This window comes from Cryptomeria japonica, chromosome 5, assembly GCF_030272615.1.
Source record: "Cryptomeria japonica chromosome 5, Sugi_1.0, whole genome shotgun sequence".
Classification (NCBI taxonomy): Eukaryota; Viridiplantae; Streptophyta; class Pinopsida; order Cupressales; family Cupressaceae; genus Cryptomeria; species Cryptomeria japonica.
Window position 1 is genome coordinate 19,527,381 of NC_081409.1, and position 19,898 is coordinate 19,547,278.

The window sequence follows — 19,898 nt, forward strand, 5'->3', positions numbered from 1 at the left end:
CATTCCCTTGGATTCAGAAGGTGAAATCTTGGGGAATGGTAGATAAGGGATTCCTCCAAATGGGTTTTCTTTATTTTTTGCAGGGGACATGTTTTGGTGTGGTTTTGAGGCACTGAATGCCTAACATCTCCATGTGTTAGATTGTGGAAGCAAGGGTATGGCGAGTGATTTGGAGTTTGGGGTAAAAAAAAAGTGTGATTTCATAAAAATCTATGTAATCTCTCTATTTGTGACTTTTTCCTACCCCTGGAAGTGGAGTGGCACATGTGAGAGTGGAATCCACGGTACTTCCTTTAGAAAATAGGCCTAATTGGAGGCCTAAAATTGACCTTTTCAGTCTAAAAAAACCCATAACAAGTTTTTCATATGATGACATGCTCTTTAATGGGTATATGAAAATGTGTTCCTTCTGCATTTGTGAGAAGTGGTTTGGAAGTTATTTGGCAAAAACCCTCTAAGAAGGCCTATAAGAGTGTGTGAGCCTTTAGGAAGAAACCCACATAAGGGAGTGTCTTCGGACTGAACCATTTCACATGGAGAGTGTATTTGGTGTCCAAATTTTTTTGACAATCCTAACCCAAGGATCCTTGGTCATTTTGTGAAGTTATGCTAAGTTTGGTGCAAACCAAGTTGAGGCAGCATTGCCTAGTGGATAGATGAATGGGTGTATTGTGCCTTGATCCTTTGAAATTTGCCTTGATATCTTATTTGTGATTTGTTGATTCACCTAGGTCCTCTGCATTAGTGTCTTTGGTACAAGTTAGAGGTATTACCCCTTCCTAGTGTGAACTAATGTACATTTGGTTGTGCATTGGTCCAGTGAACAACTTGCATATTTTTATCTGGACTAATGCTTGGGTGCTTCCTCAAAGGGGGAGAAGGAGTAAGTTTCTTAGGGGGATTTATGCCCATCTTTGTCCTTGATGTCAATGGGAAAGAATTTATGAAAGATTCAAACAGTTGTTGATTTGTGTAGAGAGTGTCATGCATTTGTTGTTGATGGATGTTTCCATCAATGACAAAGGGGGAGATTGTTGCAAATATGTTTTTGATGATTATGAGTGGTTGTTATTGATGTCAACATAATGTTTGTCATTGATATCTCTAATGTTCTTCATGTTGGTGATCCGAATAATGTGTTCTCGAAACCTTTGATACTTTGGAAGATGTGTTTCAGCATAGATGATGTGTTGATGGATTTAATGTGTTGGTTATTAGATATGGTATTGATTGACGGTATTCATGTGTATATTGATTCCATTATTACTTTTGGTGTTTTGGGCAATGATGTTTGGGTTTGAATCAAGTCCGAAATTCAAGGATGTGTAGAATCTTTGGCATAGCATGTGATTCATGTTTTGGGTCCATAATTTGTAATGATTGTAACGTGTTGATCTGACCGTTGATGTGTGTTGACCCATTTTAGATCTCTGTCTTGGATGACTTGCAAGATTATGCTTCGTGGAGGCAGTATATATGAGATTGATCTATATAAGTCAGCACGAAAAAGTGTGACATTGTTATTGAAGATATGTGAGACTAGAAAGGAAAGATCTGACTATTGATGATATGTGAGAGTGTGTTGGTATTGAGGCACCAGAAGCAGTCCGGTTTTGGAAATTGTGGTTCAGTGGTGGATTCTTTCTTTCATTCTCTCTTTCTTTGGCAATGATCCTTTTTCTGGGTAGTGAGCCCTCCTGCAGTGAGCATTCTGGTAGTGATCCACCCTTTGTAAAAATCACCTCAACCGGTGTCAACTTAACTAGTGTTTTATATTGAGAACTAACATTCTCCATGGTTTTTCCCTCCTTGGGTTTTCCACATCATATCTGGTGTTCATTGTGTGATTTATTATATGTTTATGTTTTCATGTTATAGCTATCTCATTTGATTTTGTTAGTTGGTCTGGATGTGAAAATAATAAAAGAAATTGATTTAAGTTATAAACTGACTCACCCCCCCCTCTCAGTTGCCCAGATATTCAACATGATCAATCAATCAATCTACAAATCACTCTAACCATTTCTTCTACCTAATCAAACCCATTCACATCATCAACTAGCCATTCTACTATCTCTCATATAACATTTTTCTTATTTTGAGAGATCATTCGTGCCTTTAATGCACAAACAATATCTCAAAAGGGCATCCTACCTCCATCCCTTAGCATACTAGGGTATAATTTTTACTTTGAAACAATGCTACTTCGAACATTGTCTCAAAGATGGGTAAAATGTAGACACCTAGAATTGTCCCACACCTACAAACACCAATTTTTACCGATGATTCCTTTATATTAATATTAATAATTTGAATTATTTAATTAATCTATATTCATTCTTCACAATTAATATTATCCTTTGATTTTAAATTAATTATTCAACTCCCCTCTTAATCATTTAATCAATTGACCATTCCCTCTTAAAATTAATTAAATATTTTAAATATTTAATTAATCTTGATTATTTACTTTAATTAAATGATCTTTATTGTTTAATTAAATTAAATTTTTATCTTCCCATAGTTAATAATTTCTTTAATTAATTAAATTATCTAATTATGTCCTCCAAATTAAATAAATTTGTTAAATTTAATTTCCCTTCATTTCAAATAAATCAAATTTCTCTCCAAATTTGAATTGTAATGTCGTAAACTGTAGCCCGTGCAATTCCACATCACATAAGCACCTTCACTTTAGGTTGATTGAAGTTATTCATCCCCTATTTGTCCACATGGATTGCCTTGTCACCTCAAAATTTGGCATTCATCGAGCATGCTAACCAATTGATTAATGGACTCTAGCATGCTGTGAATATGTTAGTTTGTAGGTGGTTATTTGAGAAGTATGCCTACGCTTGGAAGAGTTTGTAACACCTCTATTCGTGGCCACTAACATCGAGATTCTTCTTGGGGTCTATATCTCATGCATTTTGGGACTTATGGATCATTTAGAGACTTTTTGTAGCTCTTGGCATCCCATTCTTAATCTTCCATAGGTTTTTCCAACCTTTGAAGACCACCATTATCATAACTTCTTGGATAATTCGTAGTGCTGGTTTCTCAAGTGTTGCAGGGGAGTTCTTTATCTTTGTTTATTTGCATGTCCGTCATTTTCCATATAGTTAATCTATTATCTTGATTGTCTATATTTATCTTTATCATTTATTTTCTCAATCGTTTCCATTATTTGGGTTATCCATGGAGGTGGAAACAATGAAATGGGGGTTTGACTGAGGTAGACCTCTAAACAAAACCCCAAACATTTTTCTCTATTGTTTGTGTGCAAGGTTTTGATTGAAGAGAGAAGCTCATTTAGTAAGAGGCTTCAATTGTGGACCACTTGTGAGCTTCCAACCACCTCTTTCTCATTTTCTTTCAACTTTTTGCATTCCTTCTTATTTAGTTTGTGTAGACACCTAAAATTGTCCTGTCTAATTAAATAAATATTTTATTTATTTAATTACTTTAGCCTAATTCTTCTATTAATTGAATAAATCTTTATTTATTTAATTAATTCATTTATCCTCTTCTAGCCTTATTTCTCATTTAAATAAATACATTTATTTATTTAAATTATCCTTTTCTTAAATATTTAATTGATCCTATTTCCTCTATTAATTAAATGAATCTTTATTTATTTAATTAATTCATAGCCTTTTCTACCCCTGACACATGTCATTCATCTCTTAATTCCTACACTACCTACCCTCTCATTATTTTTTTATTTCTTCTACCTACCCTATAATCATAGCCGACCATTTATCTTTTACACCTCTTAATCTTATCCCTCCATTTCTTATAGCATCTTCTATATAAGAAGATACTTCCTTCATTATCAAGCCCCAACTATGGTTTTGAACTTTAAAAGGCAATCAAGTCTACTTGCAACCATACTTCCATTCTTTGTTGAGCTCTTGTGCACACAAAATCTAAGAGAAAATATATCAAGCAAGATCAATGGAGATAGGAAGAATGGAGATCCAAACCCTATTGGACATGTGATGGTATAACCTTTGTGATTTCATTTGATTTGCATTTTCTTAGGTAATCTTCATATGTTATGATGGATCTTTGTTGTTGTTAGGCTAGGGTTTTGTGGTTGAATTCATTTAGTCTTTCAATATTGTTATTCCATTTTTACCATAAACATTTTGGCATGCCTGATAGGACCCTTGTCCCTTTTCAGAGTTTATGTTTTTGAAGTTGCAGATCTGACATTTTCGACAAACTTTTGACATTTCCGCGTCTGCGCATCCTCGAACCACATTTTTGCTTTTCTACCACGTTTGTGACCTCCGTAATTGCGTCTATATTTGGAATTATTTTATCTTATTCTGCAGATTGCAGGGTTGTGTCTCTGTTTTAAAACCACGTCTGTGAACCTTTCAGATGCGCCTATGTTCGGAAGTCATGTCTGTGTAATCTAGGCATGTCTGTGACAAATTTAGATGCATTTGTGATTTTCTGCCATGTCTATGTTAGGTTTAATCATGTATGTGTTTCAGATCTTGCATTTTTTAGTTTTTTATTTTGTTTTGAGGCTTTATTTCATCATTTGGATTTCAGATCTGGTTTATTTCGGGCTAACATCTTGTGATCTAGCTAATAAAATTGGTGCATCTTGTCTTGGAAGCGAATCGTCTTGTCGAAGGCTCCTATTTCACAAAGTTTTCTTTGGATCTAAAATTTACCTAACTCGTTTGCTTGCAAGAAGGGGTAATCATTTGAATTTGTTGTAGGATCTTGACAAGGGTTTTCTTTTGATCTTTATTGTGTGCCTTGTTTTCATAGATTACCAAACACTTCAATTGGTGCACTAAAATTGAACTAGTGTCTTTTGTGTCTTAAGCAATAGGCTCTTTTTGTTTAATCTCTAGAGGGCCTGTCTCCCCATGTGGTCATTAGGACTACTAGTGAGGTGAGAATGACCCAAGTGAACCCATCTCTTCCAAACCACTATAAATAATTGTATCCATGGTGAAATCCATGGGTAATGTGTGCTGATTAGTTCATACCGACACTATGTCACCCCATAAACCCGTTTGATCAAATTTATTTGATTAGTTATAGGGTGTAACCCCTACCGACTAGGAGCCTTCTATATTTATAGAACTGAAAGTTCCACATGTATGGCCACACAAGCGGATGCCCTTACTTGCACCTTTTTGTTTTAAAAATTCAAAATCCTTCTAGTTGTTTGGGCAGGAGGTCGGACCTCTAGAGCGGCCCACACACATATGGTTCTTAGTAGAGATACAAAGTTACCCACAGGGAGTTTCTCGTGGGGACTGATGCTTGGCTGCCCTAGAGAAGTGAGTGCCGAGGGTGGTGATAACTTAATGATGAATAGTGAGTACCAAACCGGTACTGAGAGGGGGGTGAATCAATAGAGGCACGAGAACTTTTCCTGAACCAGTTTGATTGTAGACTGTAAACTACTGGAAATCCCTAACACTGGTCCAAACCAGACTACTACCAGTTAAACACAGTGCAACTGTGAAAGACATGAACCGGTCAATCTTCTTAGCTTTCCACACAACCTACTCCCTCATTTCCACTTTGTCCTTATGCATAAACAGATAATCTATCATTAGAAATATAATAACTTGCTAGATCAACATGATTCACCGCTTGACAAAAAACAACAAAGCATCACATGAAAAAGACATCACATATGACACACATATTTTTCACGTGGAAACCCAACTGGGAAAAACCACGGTGGGGATGAATACCCACAAGCTATTTTGAACTCTTTAGAAGTCCGCTATGTTAGAAGCCTAGTCCGGTTAAAGACTATTACAACAGGTTCTGTTAGGAACCGATCCTATTAGGGATCACCCAGTTAAGGGTTAAACCCTGTTAGAGGTTACCTTGTTAAAGGATTTTATGAACTAAATGGCTTTGAGTCACCCTCTTAAAGAATTTACAGCAAGCTAGTTAAAGCTACCCTGTTAAGGGATTTTTCAACTATTGAAGTGATTAGAGATCAACAGGTATTACAATGATCTAGTAATAGCACTCAATGCCAATGTAGATCCACTTTAGTTCCTTCCTTCTACACACACACTATGCAGGTATCAATTCTCTCAACTGGTCTGGCAAGAATCATGTATCTCTGCACATAGATACACACACAACATTTGCCAACAACTTTAACATGTAACACCACATTGACCTTATAGAAAATAGATAGGTCGGTAGCATAAACCTTAAACCCTAAACACTTAGGTTGAGAAATCTAGTCGATTAAATCCTGACCATTGAACACTTTGCATTTGAATACAATGGTCTTGAATAGATCTCAAGATATTCTCCATCATTCGTTCTTCACCGCTTCTTGGAGGTGATAACCCATCACGCGTTCTCCACCGTTTGCAGAGACATCTCACCTTCCCAAGGTAGATAGGATCAATCTCCTTCATGCAGGATCCCTCTCGTGCATGAGGCTGATGTGGCAACACAATCTGATCTCTATTACAATGCTAACTCATCACACAATGCCATTGGTTGAAACACACAGGCTCGAAACACTTCAACCGGAAACCCTGAAGCTCAAACTACCAATCGGTAGTTATGCCATATGAACCCTAGATACAAAACATTCCTTATACCAGTTCTTGATCTGACATACCGGTTCCTGTTCACAACATCATATTGGTTCACTTGGACAAGAATACCACTTCACTTTTTCACATATGTCAGTTCACAACATCATATCGGTTCTCTTTGTCAGTTGCTTACCTTCAATAATCCTGTTCACTCTTCATCATGTTACCGGTTCACTTCTCCAGCATATTACGGGTTCTCTTTCAGCATAGTGACATCAATGACAACACAATATCATCATGTCAACATATTCTGCACATATGCCAACAATCCCCCCTTTGGCATTGATGGCAATATACAAAGATATCTCTCTTTTTGCATCACATCTTCTCCCCCTTTGACAACAATGCCAAAGTGGAGGCACAAGATTCCTTGTTCCACTATGTTGCTCCCCTTGAGGAGTAGCATCCTTCAACACATCAATCCTGAGAAGATATAGAAAAGTAAGATTTGACTGATGTGGAGCACAAACCTTTAGATTACCTCTTGAAGGGGCAGCACCCCTAACCTCTTAGATAGGCAAAAGTAGTCTTCGGTAGAGGCTTGGTGAATATGTCTGCTAATTGCTCCTTACTGGAAACATGTTCCAATACCACCTCTTTGTTCTAAAACTTTTTCCTCAAGAAATGATACTTGAGTTCAAAATGCTTGGTTCTAGCATCTAAAACCGGATTCTTGGATATGTTAATTGCACTTGTATTGTCACGAAATATACTTACCAGTTCAGATACAGGAACTTTGAAGCCATTCAATACATGCTTCATCCAAATAGTCTGGGTACAGTTCATAAAGGTTGCAACATACTCTGCTTCTGTTGTAGACTAAGAGATACAACTCTGCTTTTTACTCATCCATGAGACCAGTCTACCATCGAGAAGGAATGCACCACTGGTTGTGCTCTTCCGGTCATCTATATTACCATCCCAATCAGCATCTGTGAAGACTTTTAGGTTGAAATCATTATTGTATGGACACCATAACCCATAGTCAAGAGTTCCCTTTAGATATCTAAGAATCCGCTTGACTGCTACCAAGTGGGATTCTCTTGGGCTTTGCTGAAACTGAGTAGTAATACCCACTGCATGTCCAAGGTCTGGTCTGGTATGCACTACATAATGCAACTTACCAATCATTGATCGGTAATCCTTCTCATTTACCAATGCTGAGTCATCCTCTTTTGATAGTTTACAACCTGTCACCATTGATGTACCAACTGGTTTACTGTCTTCCATGCCAAAGGTCTTCAACACCTCTTTGACATACTTGGACTGAGTAATAAAGATTCCATTTTTCATTTGCTGAATGTTCAGTCCAATGAAGAACTTAATTTTCCCTATGAATGACATTTCAAACTCCTTTTTCATCTCATCTACAAAGTCATGACTCATCTTGTCATCTCCACCAAAGATTATGTCATCAACAAATACTTCGCAGATCAGAATCTGATCTCCTTTTGATTTCAAGTAGATATTGCTATCTTCACTTGTTCTTTCAAAACCAATCTTCACAAGATGGGAATGCAAGCGTTCATACCATGCTCTTGGTGCCTGCTTCAGTCCATATAAGGCTTTATGTAGCCTACACACCATGTCACTGTGTACTGATAGGGCAAACCATCTGGTTGCTCTATATACATCTCCTCTTCAAGTATTCCATTTAAAAATACAGATTTTACATCCATTTGGTATACCTTGAATCCTTTAAAAGTTGCATAAGCAAAAAGCATACGAACTCCTTCCAATCTTGCTACTAGAGCAAAGGTTTCACCATACTCTTCTCCTTCTTCTTGGGCATATCCTTTACATAATAGTCTGGCTTTGTTCCTTACCACTATGCCATCCTCATTCAGCTTATTTCTGAAAACCCATTTGGTTTCAATGACATTTTTATGCTCTAGTCTGGGTACCAAAGACCATGTACCATTCTTTTATATCTGGTCAAGTTCCTCCTCCATTGCTTTGATCCAGTCTTCATCTTTATGTTCCTCTTTGAATGATTTAGGCTCAAATTCAGAGATCATACATGAGCTTTCTTTGACCGGTGGTTCAAGCTGGGGTATGGTCTAAGAAGTCGATCTCCACCTAGGAATAATTTGGATCAGCAAATTAAGAACTTACAAAATAAAATGGAGGACATAAATACACCGAAGCCAACTTACATAATGAGAGACATACGTCCCTATCCATTTGACAAAAGCATTCCAATGCCTAGTTTTCCTACATATTTCGTGACACCTAAGTTTGATAAGTACAGAGGCAAAGGAGATCCTATGGCACATATAAGACAATTTTTTGCTGCTTGAATTGAGGTAGCAGGAGAAGAGACATATTTGATGAGACTATTCCCACAAAGTTTAGCTGATAAAGCTATGGAATGGTTCTCCCAACTCCCACCTAGAATTAAGTCTTGGGGTGATCTAGCAGAGGATTTTATCCAACATTTCTCATACAACATAGAGACAAACATATCAGTCACCACTTTGTGCAACACCAAACAAAAGGATGGAGAGTCTTTTTCATCATTTTTACAAAGATGGAGGAATCTAGCCAATAGATGCTCTTGTGCAATTCCATAAAAATGAATGGTAGAGATGTTCACCCAAAATGTCCACAAAGAAATTGGTTATGATCTAAGGAAAGCTTGTTTGTCCAACTTCAAGGACGTTATTGAAAAAGGCTTAGCAACAGAGAAGTGTGTGTGTGAAAAGTGAACTTGTATCTGTAAGCACAACACTTCAATCAAGTCATTACATGCATGGTTAATCAGATATAATCAATGAATAATAAACCATAACAAATCGACCCATTGCCTTCTAAAAGATGCGAGTATAAGATTGCTCTCAGATTATAAGCAATACCAGTGACTAGACAACATCAAGACGAAGGATTTTATCTATATGAACATGATGAATGCTAGATGGATGCAATATTAATCTAACAATATTTTTGCAATATTAAACTAAATGATTTAATCAATATGAAACAATTAATATGCAATATATCAATGAAATCCTAGAGCAAAAACAGTATAATAACAATATATTCTCCAGCCTCCTTTTGAATGAGAGATGAGCCTGAATTTATAGAAAATTCAAAAAGAAACCAACGGTTGAGATCAAATGATGATGAGCGGTCAAGATTTTCCAAGAAGAAGCACAATCCAGGTGAATTGATGTGATTGGATGCTTTTCTCAGTTTTAAAAGAAATTGAACTAAAATTAAGATTAAATCATGAAAAAACTGATTTAAAGGAAATTGAACTAAAATTAAGATAAAATCAAGAAAAAACTGATTTATTATCTATTTCATTCAATTTTAATATTTAATTGCTTTCTTTGAGATTATCTATCAATTTTTAATTTGTTTTTTCAAGATTATCTCCAATTGATTTCTTTTCTCAAATTTTAATTCTTTTTTGTCAATTAATTCCTTTTTTTATTTATTTCCATTTTTGAAGATTTGTGATCATAATTGATTTATTTAATTGAATTAACTCCTCTTTCTTGATTTGTTTCCTTTTTTGAAGATTTATGGCAATTTGATTTATTTAATTAAATATGCTAGGATATTTAATTAAAATAAATAATATAATTGTTTAAAATGATTTACTTGGAATGATTAATTAATTAAATAAATATTTAATTAATATTGAGTTATTAATTTGCCATGTGACATTTGAAGATTTTAGGAATTAATTGTGTGCTCAATATTTATTTAATTGCCTTTGGTTAGGACCTTGGTGACGTTGTTGAGATTAGGGGCCCATGGTTTAGATGACCATTTTTACGATATTACATTTGCCCCTCTTTGAATTAATGTGCGAGTAGCGCGTTGGTTCAAAGAAAATTTGATGTCTAGGAGATGTCAGTTCTGAACTTGATTGATTACGAACTACATAAAAAAGTGAGGTGTTTAGTTTGATTCGAAGCAACAAAACTAAATAAAGTCAGATTAATGTGATTACATTCCGGAACTTGATTGAACTTGGGAATGATAGAAAACAAAAGATACCGAACTTGAACTTGATTGATCAAATAGCAGATCTTACTGATCTAGAACTTGATTGAACTTAGATATAGTGAGTGATGATAAAAAATGACCTTGAACTTGATTGATCAAGATACGATGAAGATAAACTGTTCAGATTGATCAAGAAATGAATAAAACGTAACAACTGTTTAGATTTAGCATGATCAAAGATACTCTTTAAACCCTTGATTGAGTTTAAATGAAAAATCAGCTTGATGAGAAGTGATGGAACTGATTAACGTAAAGAGATTGATTCAGATAAAAGACAAATATTAGCTTGATATGAAGCGATGAAACTGATATGTCCCTAGAGATTGATTTGGTTCAGATGATCGAGAAATCTCAACTTGATATAAAGCGATGAAGTTGAGATGCCCCTAGTGATGAGGTCTTATTTGATTTTCTTTAGTTGAAAAGATTTTTATTTGCTCGACTTTCGATGAAGATTTGAAAATTTTCTCGATATTGAAGAATATGAGGTCATAAGGTCATGAGTATGCCCCCTTGGGAGTGAAATCGAAAGATAGGGAGGGTACATAATGATAGGCAATTTTTTAGCGATGATAAGTTGTTTGAACACAAATTGATTTAGAGGAATTTTTGAAAATTTTGCATTGATTTACGAGAAATTGAGTGCAATTAGAAGAGAGAATGAGCTTTTGATGAAAAGAACATTAAGTGGTCAATGTCATGAAATTTCGATGAGAGAGTTGACATCAGATTTTGATTTCGATCCCGAAAATGGACTCAGGACAGCCGATTTACAAGCTCTTGATTTGATTTCATCGTACTTGTGTTGATTGATTATGAGATGTTGTTCTATATGCTTTATTCTATATGTATGCATATCTCTTTAGTATAGATGAATGAATGTGAATGAGTATTGGTGTCTATTTTTGTTTCTTTTCATATGCAAATAAAAGATAATGCAAATGAGTAATGAATAATGAGTAATGCAATTTTTTTCATTTTTCTATGCAATAAGATGAATGCAAATGAATGATAATGAATGTATGAATCTATATAAGATGCTTATGTATGTAGCTAAACATCTCAAAACATAAGTACTCGATCAGAGAAATGATGAAAAGAGACCACTTAGCGAAGAAATGATGACGCTCCAACTCTCATTCAGTAGACAAAGAGGAAGCATTGTTACTATACCAAAATCACTCCAAATTCACAAAATGCAGAATGAAATGCAAGATGACATGCAAAATGAGATGCAACCTAAACCTAGTCACTGGACTTTGAAAAGCTTAATTGTCATCATTGAGCATTTTACAATTATAGCAGGCAGAATAGAGTTCATTTCTTTTCATGTGCAATATTAATTATCTTGTCCGCAATGACCCTTTTTTCGTTCATATCCTTGGACAAATTACGCATGGACCCGGATTGCACAATTAAGAAATTTCCTCAAAACAGACAAAGAAATGATGGGAACCTCCCTGTAGCATTCAAATAAGTGGAGTCAAGGTATGTGTGGAAATTTCACCTTGATGTGAAGGCTCTTATCATAGACACCCAGCTAATTTAGATGTTCCCAAATCATTGGAATCATTCCTTCAAGCAGAAAACAAAGAAAATATTATGCCCCCAATCCTTGCTCCTCTTAGTCACAATAGAATTCCTCAAGTTACTCAGAGGGATAATAATCGAAAACCAATATAAAAGATAGCACACAAAGAAAATTTCCATGCATATCACAAACAGTTTAGTGATTGTTTTCCGTTATGTTATTTTGCTTGTTTACTCAGTGATAAAACTCTTCAGAAGTCAGGAGACAGGTAACTGACTCGGAGTGGATAACCAAGTTTCACTAACGTAAGATTTACTTAGCTGACACTGCTTAGGACATATAAAGTGCTCTGTCGATTACCCTAAGACTATGACAATGATCGGTTTCAAGTCATGAGGGTTCCAACGAACTAGGATGTCACCAAAGTGACTCAAATATGTACAAGAAAAAACAAAGATGCATGAAAGCGGGAATGCCAATGTTGCATTGATAGATGGAGCGCTTGAGTACAAGAGGCACCTGTTTACCAGGTTTTCACCTGCTTGGCAAAAATTCATATATATTTTTTTTACCAAGGTCCCTGTTTACCAGGTTTTCACCAGGGCATTTTCTCTCTTTTTTCCTTTTTTTTTCTTCTAGTTTTTCTTTTTCTTTTTTTTTTTGAATTTCTTTAGGACTTTTTCTAATTTTTATGATTTCTTCAGGACTTTTTCTAATTTTTAAGATTTCTTCCAGACTTTTTCTAATTTTTAGGATTTCTTCAAGACATTTTCTGATTTTTATGATTTATTCCGGACTTTTTCTGATTTTTATGATTTCTTCTGGACTTTTTCTGATTTTTAGGATTTCTTCAGGACATTTTTTTATTTTATGATTTTTTAATGTTTTCCCCTAGTGTCTAGCAAGGCAAAAGGGATTTTGAGTACATGAATGGATAAGCGAATGGTGGTGGACGTTTTCAAGGACTATCTCACAATGTTAATCCAAGAACAGGGTCTAGATATAGTAATGTAAAGCAAGGATTTTTGCAATGTAAAGCAAGGAAATAACGTAATGAAGTCATATGGTCCAAAGAAGTGGCCATGCCAAGAGGTTTGTGGAAAGCATGTTTTTGCATTTTGTCCATAGTGTTGATCAAGATCAAGGGATAGGTTTGGATAGGAGGCAGATATGATAAGCAAGATCAAAAGGGAGTAATGAAGGATGTAAGCGAGCAATGGAGAGGAGATAAAGGGTCTGGATCAAGTGCAATATATAGGACATACAAAACCTGTAAAGATCCTTAACCTTGTCAAGATCAAAGGTGGAAAACGGATATGAATGTAGATAGAGTGAATGAGGGATAATGGAGGATGGAGGATAATGGAGAAAGAAGGATAATAGATGGATGTACATGGATGGAACTTGCCCCCAGTGTAAAGTACAAAAGGATAATGGATTACGCATGATGCCTATTTACCAGGTTTTCATCATGGTACTTGCCCAAGGCACCACAAGAAGTGGTTTTCACTCATGGACGAAATTATTTCTCTCTACTTTTTTTTTCTGATTTTTTTTTTCACTTTTTCATCATTTTTTTTTTTGGAAGATAATGGAGGCATGATAGGGGGTGGAAGAAGGACCCCATCTTCTTGCTTCTTTGGATGGTACCCTTAGAATATAAGTTGCAATAGACAATGGCTATGAAGGTATGCTCAAAGATGTTGGTAGGATAATGAAATGAAACTAGGGCAAGGATTTATGCAAAGGATTGGCTAAGAGGGATGGAAGGGTGAAAAATAGGTGTTGGATAATGGATGAGATGTTGGAAGAATTGTGTATGGATAGATGGAAATGCTAGAAAGATCAACATTGGCACACGCCTTGAGGGATGGTGGACATATGGAGGAGAAGTGAATCTCATAGTTTGAGATTTGGATGGAGGAAAGGTTACAGATATTGGGGCATAAGAACCCAAAATGGATAAAGGAGGTGATGGAGAAATATATTTGGAAGGTTTGGATGGAGGAACAACAATTTTGGATGCCAATTTTGATTTGTCTTTAGACTGTTGTGCTTCAAGAAGCCGCTTAGGGATCCACATGGTTTTTTATTTTTGATGCTTTTTTAGTTCCTTAGAGTGCATTGCTTCTACAAGTGCCTTAGGAACCCATATAACTTTTGACTTTTCTTCTTTCTTTGTGGGCCTTTGTGGCATTTTGCATTTTTATTTTTCTTTTTGGATCATATTTTTCTTTGTTTTGACATGTCGATTAGATGGGACATGTTGATCTTTGAATACATGTTGATTGCTTGACTTCTGACTTTTATGCTTGGCATCCAAATTGCTTGGAGGGAGATGCGTGGATAGATGGGAATGATATGGAGATCTTTTATATTGATGGAAGGTACTCAAAGATGTGTGCCTTTGTTGATCTTTCATAAGGGATGGAGGGATATAGGGACCTAGAATGGATGGAAGCGATGATGGGGAAAGTGTGTATTTGAATTTAACTGGAGAAATGTAGGATTTATGAGAGATACCAACATCTTGAGAAATTTCCCTGAGGCCATGACCTTTAATATTTTCTTTAATAGCAGGGGGTTCTAATATACCTCATTCGTGAATGTCTAACCCTTTTCTTTGATAATGCATGCTTTGAAAGATCTTTTTAACAAAGGGTTTCTTCTTACTTTTGATGCTAGAGGCAAGTTCATTTTGAGGTGGAGGTGGCTTGCAAGGAATGATAGGATCATGAGAGGGCTTTATGGTCATGATGGACTCTTGAGGTGAACATGGAGGATTATGACAAGAGAATATTGATCTTGACATGGAAGAGGACCATTGGATAGGGTGTTTGACTATTCATTTTGAATAGGATCATTTGAAAAGGTGGAAGAGGCATCATGATCTTGCTTAGGAAGTGGATTAGGAATGGGATTTGGAAGGATCTTTTCTCTTGAGATGGAAGGAGTTCATCTTGAAAGAAATGGAAAGTATAAGGGGATCATCATGGGATTTTAGGAGAATAGGATCTTTTTCAAGCATTAGATGGGATTGAGGAGTTTTGGTGTCTTGATCTTGATTTATGATAGGACTTATTCTTTCATTTTTCAAATTATTCTCTTGACATGGAGTCACTTCTAAGGAAGGGATAGGATTTTGCATAGGCGTAGGGGATTCTTGGAAGATATCCATATTTTGGCATGATGGGGAAGCATTTTGAGTGGGACTCTCTAGAGTGGGTACGTTTGGAATTGAAGTGCATGATGGCACATGATCTGGGATTTTTAAATCTTTAGAGGAACTTGTATCAATATTGGCATTAACTTGGATTTCCATAGGAGATAGCCCTTGAAGGTAAACATGAAAAATTTCATCATTAGGATCATTATTTGAGGAATATGGTATGGATTGTTGCTGAGAAGTTTTAGGAGATCAAGGCATCATAGAAGGGATGGAGGCTACATATGGAGCCTTGCTAGACATAGGTTCATGATTTTGATCATGCTTAGAACTAGTTCCTTCTTTTTCTTTAGGTGAGTCATTAAGATCTTCAATTTCAATGACACCATCATCAAGGAGATCTTGAATCTTATGTTTTAATTCCATACACATTGAAGTCTTATGTTTGTTATGCCTATGATATGCACAATAACTACTCAAGACTGCACATCCCCATGTGGTCTTTTTAGGCAATATAATAAGATTGTTCTTAATAAGCTCTTCCAAAGCTGACTTGATAGATTGCCCCGAAGGTGTAAACTGTCTATCTAGGGAATAGATGTCTTTTTGTCTTGGTGAAGGTGTTTTGTGATCTTGTTTAAGATTTGGCTTTTGATCGTCAATTATTTGTTGGTATTTGATTGTCAAATCATATAATTGTTTTAGCATTCCTTGAAGTTTCTCACACTTGATATCATACATTTGTTTTTCAAATGGAGTCATTGATTTATTTTGTTGGATTTCCATGTTATGTATTTCTTTCTTTATATCTTGAAGCATTTGAGCATAGGTAGCCATGGGAATTGGAGCTAAGGTATCTATAAGATTCTTACTCTTATCAAAAAAATTAGAAGAGCTTTTGGTTTGAACAGGCATTTTTAATCGACAGGACCGAGAGCGAGATGTGATGCAGAAGTCAAGATCAAATTGCAGCTAGTAGTTCGTTTAACGTAGTGATTAATTAAGAAAAGTAACTTAAGATCTAGTCTGGTTTCAGGAACGATCTATCCTATGTAAGATGTTATCCAAGTTAACTTAGGTTTGATGAGATGTTTGTTTTAACTAGCTTAAGAGATGATCGACAAAATCGTGCAACGCAATGACAGAGGTACACTATCAAGGTTGTTTATGCTCAGGAGGATGATAACCATTTTTAGGCTCGTTGTAGACTATTTTAGATAATTTTGACTATTTTGACTGACAAGATCAGGAATTCGTATGAAAAAGGATTGGACATAGATGAGATTCTGACAGACAAAGTTTCAATGATTGACAACTACCATTTTTTGGTAAGGATTGATGTTTCGATGACTAACAAAGACCAGTTTGGACATGGATAGAGTTTATCACTGAATTGTTTGATATTGTTTCATTTGTTTTCTCTAGTTTTAGTATTTCAGTTTTAGTTTTAGGGATGAAAACATAGAAAACACGCAAGATATATAATAATTCAATCATAGCACGCTAACCCTATGGAAGTTGGATTAGAGAAGAAAACCTCTTCTTGTTGACTTAGGTACACACCTAATAGCTAATTAGAATACGGTTGTTGAGTCTCATGCAATGGATTCTCAACACTGTATTAGCTGACTCCAAACGCTAATGGTGGCATGATATGGCAACTGTCTTGGGAGAGTTACTATCTCTCTTGCACAAAGATTATCAACCTTTCAGAGGTGAATCAAGTAGCTTCTATCTGATAGTTCTTAGTCAAGAATTCTGTTTGAAATTACCCCTTGAAGTCACGCAAGCATGATTGAGGCCTATAGCCCAACAAGGTACCGAAACAAGATGTAGTCACATAAACATGATTGAGACCGTGAGGCCCTACAAAATACTCGATATGAGAGATCTCAAAGAGAAAACTCAAATAATCCCATCCTCTGAGACTTTAATCACCAAAGGCCTATTTATTATAGTGAGTTGGAATGCTCAGGTTGAGATGTACTCACTTGGGTCATTCTCACAGGGTGATTACTTTTTCCCACTGTGACAGACCCGCTAAATGTACACAAATCTCAAAACTTAGAAAAAAGCTTCGAGAGTCTAGATTTCTGATTGTCTATAAAAGACAAGAGCATACTCTCCTACCTCTTAGATTTTTCTGAAAACACAAAAGACAGATTTGTTCTTTAACTAGATAGCATTTTAAGTGCCTAAGAAAATACTAAATGAATACACAATGTTTAGTCGATTCTCCTTAAGCAACCTGCAAAACCAATATGTTAGCAGTCATTTTCTTCTTGATTCTTTGGCAGGCATATGTTTGATTGATAGATTCTTTGACAAGCATCCTAAAAACATTAAAATCCCAAAATTAGTTTCCAAAATAACATAAAAAATAATTATCAAAAGAAAATTCTAGCATGCAAACTATAACTTAAACTAATCTAACAAGAGTTTCCATTTTTTATGACTATCCTAGTTATGACAGTTTTGATAGTACTTCACTCTGTCATTTATAACTTTTTAACCAGAGATAGGTTGGAAAATATCTTTAGTGGAAATGTGGAAAACTTGGTTTTAAAAAACATATTAAAATTTAGGTTAAATCCAACGGTTCAATAAAAAGTTATGCTCTCCGAACCGAGACCTTTTTTGACTATCACAGAAAAATGAGTAAAATGGCAGTCCTGCACTCTGTCAATCATAACTTTCAAACCCAAAATCTTTAGAAAATTCCCTTTGGTGAACCTGTATAAAACTTGAGTTTACACAACATATAAAACATTAGTATGGATCCAATAGTTCAATAAAAAGTTATTCTCTCCAAACCGAGACCATTTTTGACTGTCATAGAAGAATGAGTAAAATGACAGTCCTGCACTCTGTCAATCATAACTTTCCAACCAAAAATCTTTAGGAAAATCCCTTCGGTGAACCTGTAGAAAACTTGATTGTAAATAAAATATCAAAAATTGGTTGAGATCCAATAGTTCAATAAAAAGTTATTCTCTCCAAACCGAGACCATTTTTGACTGTCATAGAAGAATGATAAAAAAGAAAGATTTTTATTTGCAAATTTAACACATGTTTATTAGTTATAAAAACCAAACATTAAATTTTTTCAAGAAACATTAGAAATCCTGTAGTTGTGGGTTTGAGCCCAATGGTGGGCGCTAGAAATGTGTGTGTGAAAAGTGGACCTATATCTATATCTGCAATACACAACACTTCAATCAAGTCATTACATGCATGGTTAGTCAGATATAATCAATGAATAATAAACCATAACAAATCGACCCATTGCCTTCTAAAAGATGCGAGTATAAGATTGCTCTCAGATCATTTAGCAATACCAGTGACTAGACAACATCAAGATGAAGGATTTTATCTATATGAACATGATGAATGCTAGATGGATGCAATATTGATCTAACAAGATTTAAGCAATATTAAGCTAAATGATTTAATCAATATGAAATAATTAATATGCAATATATCAATGAGTCTAGAGCAAAAACAGTATAATAACGATGTATTCTCCAGCCTCTTTTTGAATGAGAGATGAGCCTAAATTTATAGAAAATTCAAAAAGAAACCAACGGTTGAGATCAAATGATGATGAGCGGTCAAGATATTCCAAGAGGAAGCACAATCTAGGTGAATTGATGTGATTGGATGCTTTTCTCAGTTTTAGAGGAAATTGAACTAAAATTAAGATTAAATCATGAAAAAACTGATTTAAAGGAAATTGAACTAAAATTAAGATAAAATTAGGAAAAAACTGATTTATTATCTATTTCATTCAATTTTAATATTTAATTGTTTTAATTGCTTTCTTTGAGATTATCTATCAATTTTTAATTTGTTTTTTTCAAGATTATCTCCAATTGATTTCTTTTCTCAATTAATTCCTTTCTTGGTCAATTAATTCCTTTTTTGATTTATTTCCATTTTTGAAGATTTGTGCTCATAATTGATTTATTTAATTGAATTAATTCCTCTTTCTTGATTTGTTTCCTTTTTTGAAGATTTATGGCAATTTGATTTATTTAATTAAATATGCTAGGATATATAATTAAAATAAATAAGATAATTGTTTAAAATGATTTACTTGGAATGATTAATTAATTAAATAAATATTTAATTAATATTGAGTTATTAATTTGCCATGTGACATTTGATGATTTTAGGAATTAATTGTGTGCTCAAGATTTATTTAATTGCCTTTGATTAGGACCTTGGTGACGTTGTCGAAATTAGGGGCCCATGGTTTAGATGACCATTTTTGTGGTATTACAAGAAGGTCCTAATTGAACAAGAAATAATTAAAATATTCAAAGAAAACAAAGAGGATTTTAAAGGAAAAGACAAGCCAAGATTTTGGAATAAAAATAAGAACACAGTCAATGATGGTGTTGTTGATGCCAATATAGTACAGCCCAAAATCATTTTCTCTAGATCAAGCTCTACAAACAATCAAATGAATACTCAAACAACTTCAAAACCACGAAGGAAATACACCCATTGGGAGAACCGTTTGATTCAACTTTCAAGAAGCTAGTGCCAAACAAAATAATAACAATTCCAG